The following is an 11,994-nucleotide window of genomic DNA, read 5'->3' as shown; positions in this document are numbered from 1 at the left end:
CTGAGCCGCGCCGCCGCCGCGGGACCCGCTCCCCGGCTGCCCACTCCGGGGCGGCCCGGCCGGCGCGCGTGGAGCCTGCCCGCGGCGGCCCGCCGCCCCCGCCGCCCCGCCCGAGGCCGCCGGACCCGCCGCCAGGTGAGCGCCGGGCGCCGGGGCGGCGGGGGCGGCGGCCGCCGGGGTCGAGGCCCGCGCCTGCCCGGGAGGGACCGCGGCCCGGCCTCCGCGTGGGGCCGGGTGGGCTCGCCCCGCGGTGGGGCGGGCGGGCGGGGGCGCCTGGACCGCGGAGCCGGGGGCGCGGGGCGGGGCGGCCGGCGGAGGGTCCCCGCGAAGTTCCGCCCTCGCGCCGGAGGGTCGGAGCGCGGGGCGCGGCCGGCGGCCGGGAAGGCCGGGCCGGGGCGGGCGCTGCTGCTCCCCGCGGGGGCGGCGGGGCGGCGGGGCGGGGGGCGCGGGGCGGTCGGAGCGGGGACACTTGGGGACCTGCGGGCGGAGTTGGCGGCGGGGCTGGGAGAGCGCCGTGCCCGCCGCCGTCCTCACCTGGCGGCCCGGCGCCGGTCGGGGATGGCGTGCTTGTATTTATTTATTTATTTATTATCTATCTATCTATTTATTTATTTATCGGTTATTGGTTTATATTTATCTTTGATTAAAAAGAAATTAAAAGCCTCAGTGGCTGTCCCCATCGAAAGGGGAAGTTGAAAGTGAAGGGAGAGGGAGGTGCTTGATGGGAAGCGTCGCCTCGCGTGTCCAGTTACACGTTTCCGGAGCACCCCGCGGGCTACAGGGCATCTCCCCCAAAAGTCACTGGATGCCATTTCGGCGAGTTTCTCGCAAAAGGCAGCCTTTGGGGTGGCGAGCGGTGCGGAAGGACCTCCGGTGGGACCGGCTCCGTCCGCTCCAGCGCGTGCCCGGGCCTCGAACCCGGGCTGGCTGTGCCCCGGAGCGGGGGCTTGCCCTGCGGCGCCCGTCCCCCCCGCCCCGCTCCCCGTTCTCGCACCCCGCACCCCGCTCCCGCCTGCAGTTCCGGGAGGAAGCCGGTCTGCGGGATGGATCTGGTTGTGTCCCTTTCTCTGCAGAGGCTGCTTCATTCTCCCTGCTTCTCCCAGGTCCCAAAGGAGCGGAGCTGTACCTGCAGAGGTGTGACCAGGAAGTGTGTTCATTTAATCTCTAGTTAGAAACCAGCTCGTGTCAAAGTGTATTCCTCCATATGAGGTCGAAACTTTGTTATACCCTTCAACAATGCTCTGAAGAATTAGCACCTTTGACTTTTATGTCGCACAGGGCGTGAAGATTTTTGAGGTATAACTTAAGGTGTGAAACCTCGCCTGGCGTTGAAATAATATTGGCATAAACACTGGCTGCTCATGTTCTTGGTTTTTAGAAGGAAGGAAGATTCTCTGACCAAAAGCATTACTTTAAATCTTCGGGACTACTGCTCACCTCAGTGGTTGAGCGTTGACCTCTGAACCAGGTCAGGGTTGGAGTCATGGTTCCATTCCCTGTCAGGGCACATGTCCAGGGAGCCTGGGCTTGATCCCCAGTAGGGGGCCTGCAGGAGGCAGCCAACCAATGATTCTCTCTCATCAGTGATGTTTCTTTCTCTCCTCCCTTCCTCTCTGAATCAATAAAAAGCATTAAATCCTAAGTACTAAAAATTTAACTTGAAAGTATCAATTGATTATCTGTCAATCCCAAGTGGCACTTTTGTGGGGATCATTATTGTTCATAAGGTAATTGGCAAGTGGTGAAATGATGTTCTTTTTTAAGTTATTTGTTACTTGGTCTTATAATCATGATCTTGACTTTGAAACAGTATATAGTGATTTAAAATAATCATTGGTTCTGGCAAGGTACCTCAGCATAGTCCCAATATGCCAAACTTGTGCGTTCAGTCTGGGCTTATACAAAAAGCAATAATGAACACATAAATAAGTGGAACAACAAATCTCTCTCTCTTCCTATCTCTGAAATCAGTAATCTAAAAAAAATCTTTAATGTTGTTTATAGACAAGTATCACTGCCCCCTGCAACTGGTAAATTTTCCGGAGACATTCTACTCACAGATGGCATTCTGACTGCTTTTGTAAGTTCCTTTTGTAACTTAGAACTTTGTTGGACAGCTCTAAAAGTGTTCTATTGTAGTTAAGAGCAAGAGAGATTGAAACAACTTTAAAGTTTGAGTTATACCTGAAAATAAACATTTCTGAAGGTTCTTTTTTTTTTTTAATATATTTTATTGATTTTGTACAGAGAGGAAGGGAGAGAGATAGAGAGTTAGAAACATCGATGAGAGAGAGTCTTCGATCAGCTGCCTCTTGCACACCCCCTACCGGGGATATGCCCGCAACCAAGGTACATGCCCTTGAGCGGAATCGAACCCGGGACCCTTTAGTCCCCAGGCCAACGCTCTATCCATTGAGCCAAACCGGTTTCGGCTTCTGAAGGTTCTTGACTCAAGTGGCAAGTAACATCAAAATTTGAGCCTTTATGAACTTTTAAAAATTGCTTTGTCAGCCATATAATTTAACTCCCAGTTGCAATGACAGATCGATGTGTTGAACATTTAAGAATTATTTTAATGGACTTTTCTTCATATCATATATGGTGAGAGGACATCTTTAGGTGAATATTAGGAATGGTCTCTTTTTTGGGTAATCAATTAAACTGTTAAAGTAGGAAGGACTCAAGCTCTAGAGGCCATACTAACATTTATTTCTTTTCTAGCAATATCTCAGAGCAGAAGGAAGTAGATTTTAAGCTATGACAAACTGATTTGGACTTTAAACTTATATGATCTTAGATTTGGTGATTTACTCAATCATTTGATTCCTGTTTTTTTTTTTTTTTTTTTTTTTTTGATATTACAAGAGTCTAGCTGAGAAAGTTTGAATGTTTGTTTAACTCTTTGAAATAATGTAGGCATTTCTATAATACTAGAGGCCCGTTGCATGAATTTGTGCACCAGTGGGGTCCTTCGGCCTGGCCTGCAGGATTGGGCCGAAACCAGCTCTCTGACACCCCCAGTTTCCGAGATGGTGTAGGCCAGCCCAAGGGACCCCACTGGTGCGTGATTGGGGCCTGTGGAGGGACGCAGGAGGTTGACCATCAGGGGAGGGACTGTGGGAGGGCTCCAGGGCATGCCCTGACTGTTTCGCTCAGTCCCTGTCGGCTCAACCCCAGCAGCAAGCTAACCTACCAGTCGAGCATCTGCCCCCTGATGGTCAGTGCACATCTTAGCGAACAGTTGAGTGGCCTTAGCATGTTAGGGTTTTATTATATAGGATGCTTTTAAAGCAAGAGTTATCCTGTAGTCTGTGGACTTCTAGGGTCCATTAATAGGCTTCAAGAGATTCCTGAATCTCCTATTGTGACCCAAGTTTTTGTGTATGTTTCTAGGGAAAGAGCCTATAGTTTAGTTATAAAAGAGGTGTGGACCCCCCCCCCAAAAAAAAATTTTTTTTAATATATATATATATATATGTATATATATATATATATATTTTTTTTTAAATAAAGTGGGAGAATATTCTAGAAAAAGATAGGAAAAATTAGGTATTTGTGTCCAATATTTGCCTTTTATTTATTTATTTTTTGTCCTTTTTAACCCTCACCTAAGGTTTTTATTTATTACAGAGGGAGAGAGAGGGAGAAACATCAATATGAGAGAGAAACATGGATCATTTGCCTCCTGTACCCACCCTGACCTGACAATAAACCCACAACTTGGGCATGTGTCCTGACCAGGAACCAAACCCACAACCCTTCAGGGCAAAGGATGACACTCCAACCAACTGGGCCACACTGGCCAGGGCAATACGTTACTTTTAAAGTTTCCTTTAGCCTACCCATGTGGACTTAGAGGTGCAAAAATGCACTTCTATTTTGTTCCCACAGCATAGTGTGGCCTGTTAGTTGATAAACCACACAATAAAGGGCTTGACATACTATCTTGAGTGCAATGTGGATGTTTTTAAATTATATTTAAAAATTTAGAACAGAAAGATTGATGGTCTGTAAGCAGAGACTTGAGCTTGACTACCAGCCTCTGGAGCAAACATTTCATTCAGATCTACTCTTATTATTCTCCAGCACATCTGAAATTTGGGAGGTAATTGCTCTAGAAAATGTGTTTGTGCCTTGGCAAGACAGCAGGGCATGATGGGAAAAACACAGATTCTGAGTTACAACAGACAAGCCTGGGTTCTTTCATTTGCTGTAACTGCTTAACTTGTCTGACTCTAGTTTCTCATCTGGATAAAGCTTACTTGGTAGAGATGTTGGGAGACTGGCATGAAGGTTCCAGTATAAAACTCTGAGCCCATTTGCTCCACCGGAAGGACTTGGGAGCTAGATGTGGGTAACCATTAATAAACACCTGAGGGAACTTGTATAGACAGGGTATATGGTGCTGGTGTACATTATTTTCAACTAAATGTGGAAATATTAACATTGAAACTTTTAAAAAGTCAAGTTTTCAAAAATGAGTTAGGGTGTAGTTGTTCTTATGTTGTGGACATTTGTGGGAAAGTCGAAGGAAAATTGTGGTGCAGTTGACATGGTGCTGGGCAGAAAGAAACAATGCCCACCCACCAGCATATAGCTTTCTCTTTGGGTGAGTTTTTCATTTCAGTTATGCTCTCCACTTGTAATTTAAATGAAGAATCTAAATTAAAAAACCACACGTGTATTTTCTAGTCCATCACCTCTAAAAAGGTTTGTTCATGCCCCCCCCCCCCCCCCAACCTTCTGGGAGCCTCACAGGTACTCCAAGGATTTCATTAGTGGAAGTTATAACTGTAACTTGGCCTGTCTGATTCTGAGGGGCTTAGTAGGCCTCCACAATGGGGTACCTGTATCAGTTTTCTCTTTTCTCAGGGAAAAGAATATGGAAGAACTGAATTGTATTAGGGTTTTAAGAGTAAAAAGTGAGTTATATAAATAGAATGCTTATAATATTACTGCCATAAAAATATAACTTGCTTTTTCCCTTTTTCCGTTCATCTATTCATGGTGAGCATTCATGCCTTCTGCTTTCCAGTGGGGCAGTGGTTATGAACGTAACGTTAGACTCCTCGGTTTAGACAACCTGGTTTGACTTTCTTTACTGAGCTTTCTGGTTGTGTTCAACTTGAGCCAGTCAGCCTTGCTGACTCTGGAAGAGGTGACCCTTAAATGAGATGGTTAGTACAAAAGGCTTTGCTTGGTTCTAGGCTCCTAGTAAATGCTCAGAGATGGTAGCCATTTTGAGATAGTTTCATTCTCATCTTTAGAAGAAGACAGCTAATAATTCTTGCAAAGAGAAAATCTTTAATTATACTCATTTCTATTAAACCTTCTGGGACCATCCTCCTTTCATATTTTTCTGGTTTCCATGGGTGGGTACCCCTTGCTTATAGGACCCATTAGACCTGTCCAGTGTAAACATGTGGGTTGAATTCTGGGTTGGCTATCAGGTTATATGTCAATTCTGGGTGTGTCCGGGGCCAAACCAACAAGAGTGCACAGGTTTGGTTCGAGCTGCGATTCACACAAAACAATGTGACTTTCTGGCCCAGAACGGAGGTCTGCAAACTTTCTGCAGAGGAAAAGATAGTAAATGTTTTCAACTTTGCAAGCCACCCAGGTCTCTTGTTCTTACTCAGTTCTGCCAGTGTACCTAGAAAGCAGCCATAAGCATAGGAATGGACATTTTGGACACTGACGTTTGAGTTTCATGACGTTTTTATACGCGTGAAATGTTTTTATTTTTTCCAACCATTTAAAAATGTAGATACTTAAGGCATGAATGGGCAGCAGCTGGATTTGACCCAGAGTCTGTAGTTTGTCTGGAAGACCCCATAAGTCCCATAGATTTGTGGCATTACAAAGTAACACACCCCCCCCCACACACACACACACACCCACATACACACACGCACACTGCTACTTGCCACTTCAAGTATTCTACGCATAATATAATGGCCCATCTCCTGCATTAGGATAAAACTCCAGTAGGTTAGTTGTTAGTTATAGTGTGTGGTCTTCCCTTCTTAGCACATGCATTATACTGTATCACAGGTGAATTGTATTTATTTTTATTTTCTTAATCCTCACTCGATATTTTTTCCATTGATTTTCAGAGAGTTGAAAGAAATGGGGATAGAGAAATGGGGGTTGGGGAAGGGAGAGAGAAACATTGATATGAGAGAGCTACCTCGATTAGTTGCCTCCCTCACACTCCCTGACCTGGTCCAGGGATAAAACCTGCAATCCAGGTATGTGCCCTTGACTGTAATTGAACTGGAGACCCTTTAGTACACAGGCTGATGTTCTAACCACTGGGCTCACCATCTAGGGCACCTGTGACTTTTATTTATTGCTAAGAAACCTTTCACCTTGCCCCGTTTTCCATGGAGCTTGATGACTGAACCCTGTCTTATGTGATGACTTTGAAGGGAATCAATGCCTTTGGAGCTGCCTTATGCTTCAAGTTCCTTTTATTTTCCCCTTGCCCTGGAGGGGAAGTAATTGATACTAGGCCTTCAGGTTGCTAACTAGACACTCCACATTAAGGAAATCTGTATCCGGCTACCCCCAACCTCTTTCTGCAGGTTGTTTGGTTAAATAAAGCACACAAAGATTCCTCTTGTGCTCTAACCCCTGGAGATCAGCTCCGGGATTGGTGTGTACAGAGCATGTAGATGTATATGTCTGTGTAATTTCATCTGCCCGTCACTGAAGCACTGAGGGCTGCTGCTGTTGGTTCCATCTTTTCTCTCTCCCTGACTCTTCTCTTCGCCATTCTTTGGGAGGAGCAAATCTGGTGACCTGACCTGGCAATTGCTATAAGTGATTGGTATATCCCTTCTTGCCTTTTAACATTCTCAACTCATTTGCTTGTTTTGCAACAAGTATGTTCTTTTTGAAGTTTAACTTTTTAAAACAACATTATGCTGAAAATAAAACCATTAGAAGTTATTGGGTATTTTAGAATTTTCACCTCCAAATGTAAACCGAATGTAATGTCAGAGGCATGAATCAATATTTTAGTTACTTAAGAATAAATGGCAGTTTTAAAAATGTTTTTGCTATTTTATCTAGATATTAAAAATGTAAATTATTTTATTACTCTTAATATTTAAGGGTTTCCTTTTTAAAAAAAGGTAAATTTGGTCTAAAAAAAAATAAAAATAAAAAGGTAAATTTAGTAATACTGTATTTTCTGAATAACATTTTGGGCCATAAAATAAAGGCAAGTCGACATCTAGGAATTTATCTTAGAGAAACCGTTGAGCAAGTGTGCTTAGATGTGTTTACCAGACTGCTCACTGCCCAATTTATTTATAATATGCAAATATGGAAAGTATTATAAATGCCTATTAATAAAGGATTAAGTCAATTAGGGCCTACTCATACAGTGAAATTCTATGCAGTCTTTAAAAAGGATGATGCAGGGAATATGTATGTGTGATTTTTAAGGTGTATATAGAAACCTACAAGAAAGTATCTACAAGAATATACTACCCTGAATAATAGGAACTTATTATTTCTTTTTTTAAAATATTTTTTTATTGATTTCAGAAAGGAAGGGAGAGGGAGAGAGAGACAGAAATGTAGTGATGAGAGAGAATCATGGATTGGCTGCCTCCTGCACACCCTCCACTAGGGATTAAGCTCTCAATCCCTGGCATGTGCCCTTGACCGGAATTGAACCTGGGACCCTTCAGTCTGCAGGCCAAGGCTCTGCCCACTGAGCCAAACCAGCCACGTTTTGTTTTGTTTTGTTTTTAAACTATATTTTATTGATTTTTTACAGAGAGGAAAGGAGAGGGATAGAGAGTTAGAAACATTGATGAGAGAGAAACACCAATCAGCTGCCTCTTGCACACCTCCGACTGGGAATGTGTCCGCAACCAAGGTATATGCCCTTGATGGAATCGAACCTGGGACCTTTCAGTCTGCAGGCCGACGCTATCAACTGAGCCAAACCGGTCAGGAGGGAACTTATTATTTCTATGTAATAAGATTGTAGGTGATCTTTTTGAAAAGTATTTTCCTCAAATTTTTTTTGATTTAGCCTGTGGTTTTATAATCTGGAAAGAATAATAAAACTATTAAAGTATAAACATAGTAATTGAACACATCTCCTATTTGTGGCTAATTGAGCCCTAATTTCCATTACTATCTATGTTATATTGAATGAGAAGTGAAATACACTTTCTCATAACTTTAAAAATGTTTTCTATATTACTTTTCAGATTCCAAAACAGAACTAAAAATTCCAAACAGGACTAAACAGTTTTCAGAAGATACTCATTGAACACACACACACACACACACACACACACCACACACACACACACACACACATTGATAAAGTAGGATGTTGTACCTCATTTCTTCCTGTGGTGGATTTCTCCCCCTTTTGAAAGTCCTATGAAATCAGTGAATTCATATAGATGGAGGCAGTTTAGAGTAGTGCTTAAAAGCATGAGCTCTACCACTTCCTGTCCATATTATTTATCAAGTCAGGGCCTCAGTCTCATCTATAAAATGTGGGTAATACCTGGCTAAATTGTTATGAAGATTAAAAGGGGTGTGAGCTTAGCAGAGTGCCAGGTACTAAACAATAACTAAGGAGGAAGAAGTGGTGGGAGAGATAAGGGTAATAACAGTAATAGTAGTGATAATATTGGTGATGATAATTATATTAACTGCTAATATTTCCCCCTTCTAATCAAAAGTTTGCATGGTTTCAAAAAAATAAAATAATTTTATTATTTTATTTTCACTGTTTTAAGTCACAATAATTTTCAATTCCTTACCACAAGAGTTTTTTTTTCTTTTTTTCTTTTTTGTTTTTTTTTTTTTTTGTCACAAGAATTTTTAAAACATGCAATACCTGACTACTTAATCAGGGGTACTGACCTCTTTCCTTTTGAATGTCAGATTGAAAAATGAAAACAGCCAACACAATAGCCATCTGGTGTGAATGAATCAAAGTTATACCTTTTTTTTGTCAGTAGACTATATATATATTTTTGTCAGTAGACTATAATACTTCAGTGTGCTGCAGTATTTTAGTAATTAATTTATGTGTGCCATAAGGTGAAAAGGTTGAAAATCGCTGAGGTAGAGCCTTGTTTGCCACATTCACCCCCTGTAAACCAAATCCTCTGACCAAACCAGATACCTTGACCAAGACAGGTGTGTGGTCTACTTTCTCCCAGTCATGCCCCTTTCACCCTGTTCTCTGTACACTACATAAAAAACGTGTTCAGGCCGGGACCGGTTTGGTTCAATGGATAGAGCGTCGGCTTGGGGACTGAAGGGTCCCGGGTTCAATTCCGGTCAAGGGCCTGTACCTTGGTTGCAGGCAGATCCCCAGTAGGGGGTGTGCAAGAGGCAGCTGATCGATGACTCTCTCTCATCGATGTTTCTAACTATCTCTCTCCCTTCCTCTCTGTACAAAATCAATAAAATATATATATATATATATATATATATATATATAATATATATATATATATATATATATATATATATATATATATATATATATATTTTTTTTTTTTTTTTTTTAAGTGTTCAGGCTACCTACTCCCTGGCATAGAGTTGGTGCTCCATAAATATTTCTGGAAGGTAGCCTAAACAAGCATTTCCTCTCGACAGTGTGGGGTGAATATTTAAAAGAGGGTTTTGGGTTCTGGTTGTCTTTGAAGTATATGGAAGAAATACCAGGCTCAAAAACTGTTAAAGGGAGAATCTGTTTGATTCCTAGTTTTTGAATGAATCATAGCAATTTAGTTTCATTTTTCTTCTCTTAGTTACTTTCCATTTCAATTCAACTCTGTTTGCACCTGCATTCTTGTGGTATAATCATGATAAATGTAGAACATTATCACATAAGTTATTTTGGCTTTAGAATATGTCCATACATCCCCAAGAGAAAATTCTGACAGATACATTTCAGTGTTTTTATGGGAGTGGAAATATTGAACTGGTCACGAAGAATGAGAAGTGTAACCACATCTGGCTGTGACATAGTTATTTAGAGACATTGATTTTGAATTTGTTTATAGAAAATTTTGGGAAATGCATGGGATAAAAAAAAAAGTAGAAATATGACAATTCGTGAAGCATGTATGTCAGTTTTCAATTGCTGAATAGCAACAACTCATTCTAAAACTTTGTGGCTTAAAACAGTGACCATTTATTTGCTCGCAGTTAGGTCAGAGCAGTCTCTGAGCTGGTCTTGCCTGGCCTGAGGTCTCCAATGTGGCTGTTGTCATTTGAAAGCTCCAGTCAGAGCTGGTTGTTCTAGGGACCTGAGCGGGGGCAGCACTTGGAGCTCCACTTGCTCTCATCTCCAGCAGCTGGACAGATTTTCTCACCTTATTCCAAGAGCTTGAGACTGCAAGGCTTCTGAGGCCTGGGCTTAGAAGCCACCAGTGCCATTCTACCCCCTTCTCTGATCATGGCAGCCATGGGACCGGCACAGGTTCAAGGGCTTGGAAATAGGCAGACCTCTTGCTGGGAGGTGCTGCTGTGTGTCTCAGGGGTCTTGCCTACAGGAAATTGAGTGGGCTGGGGTGGCGGTAAGGGTCATGGTTGCAGCCATCTTTGCAAATAATATGCCCCTTGCTTTTGTTATATTAACCAAATTCCCTTGTTTGCTGTGACTGAAAAGCTGCTGTGAGGAGTAGTACTAAGTGCTTCCCTGTATTATCTCTTGGGATAATAGCTTTATGAAGTAGGAACTATTATTCCTATTTTAAAGATGTGATTAGTATGCCTTAGGGAGGTGAAGTAACTTGCCCTACATTTTTTTACCTAGTTAGGGGCAAATCCTAAAAGTTAGGGAAAGTTTATCCTTCTAAAACTCATGGCTGAAGAAACTTTCATGAGGAAGGAAGAGTGAGAAGTAGAAGGAAGCATGTTTTTAAAATGTCTCAATAAAAAAATCCATTATCTTAGTATTTTACATGAATTTTATATTCTGTTCCATGATATATCTCTTTGTTTTACTATCAATTTAATACTTTAAATTGCTTGCCAATCAAGCCAAATTTTATCCCCCAAATCCTTGAGAAAAATGGATTCTTCTAGACTGGAAATAATAGCTAATCAGCTAAAGGTCTTTGGTTGTAAGTAGTATAATAGAAACCTCTCCAACTAACTGTTTTTAACCCCACTCTCTACTGAGAGTATCTCTCAGGCCCAAATTGGCGCTGGACAGGTGTTTGGTTACCGCCTCACCCAGAAGGTACCTACTGGGGCAGTTGTCATTCCCCGGCAGCGGGAGTGGATGTAGAGCTGGTAAAACCAACACATGCCCACGCTCCCACTGGTGACTGCTAAGTGAGAGCTGCTTTGTGCATTATTTATCACATTTAACATTCCCAACACCCTAATGACCGCTGGCTCCCTCTTCTCCCTCCCGCCCCACATGCCTCCAAGGGTTTCTAAATCTCAGTTTACTACGAAGCACTCTTGTGACTTTATACCATCCATTTCCATTTCTACTAATCAGTGCTTAGCATTGTAAGTGCAATAATATATGCATTTTTTACATGGTAACCTTTTCTATAGCACATACATGTCCCTGAGTTTTAAAGAAAAGTATATGGACTCTAACCATTATTGGTAGCAGGGTCCCTGTTAAGAACATTTTTACCCAGTGCATGGTGATCCCCTTAGGACAGTGTTTCCCAGACTTCTCTCATGATGAGAATCACCTGATAGAGATGTTAAAATACAGATTCCTGAATCCCAACTAAGAAGTACTAAACAAGAATTTTTTGGAACATATAGGTAAAATTGTATACTTAACTTAGTGCTCTGTCTTAGAGCACTAAGTATACAATTTTACCTATATGTTCCCAAAAATTCTAGCCTTAGAACACTAGTTAAGTATATAATTTTACCTATATGTTCCCCAAAATTCTAGTTTAACACTTCTTAGTTGGGATTCAGGAATCTGTATTTTAACAACTCCACCAGGTGATTCTCATCATG

General features: G+C 42.2%; 1 protein-coding gene across 1 annotated transcript in view; it reads left to right on the top strand.

The window, feature by feature from the left end:
• Window positions 1-10: 10 nt before the first annotated feature.
• Window positions 11-11,994, top strand: part of ATXN7 (ataxin 7) — a 151,011-nt gene continuing 139,027 nt past the window's right edge. The window contains 1 exon segment of the mRNA XM_084902707.1: window positions 11-135. The gene's annotated coding sequence lies outside the window, so the exon portion shown is untranslated.

Source organism: Pipistrellus hanaki, assembly GCF_964339955.1.
Source record: "Pipistrellus hanaki genome assembly, chromosome: 13".
NCBI classification, from domain to species: domain Eukaryota; kingdom Metazoa; phylum Chordata; class Mammalia; order Chiroptera; family Vespertilionidae; genus Pipistrellus; species Pipistrellus hanaki.
This window is presented reverse-complemented; position numbering and strand designations above follow the sequence as displayed.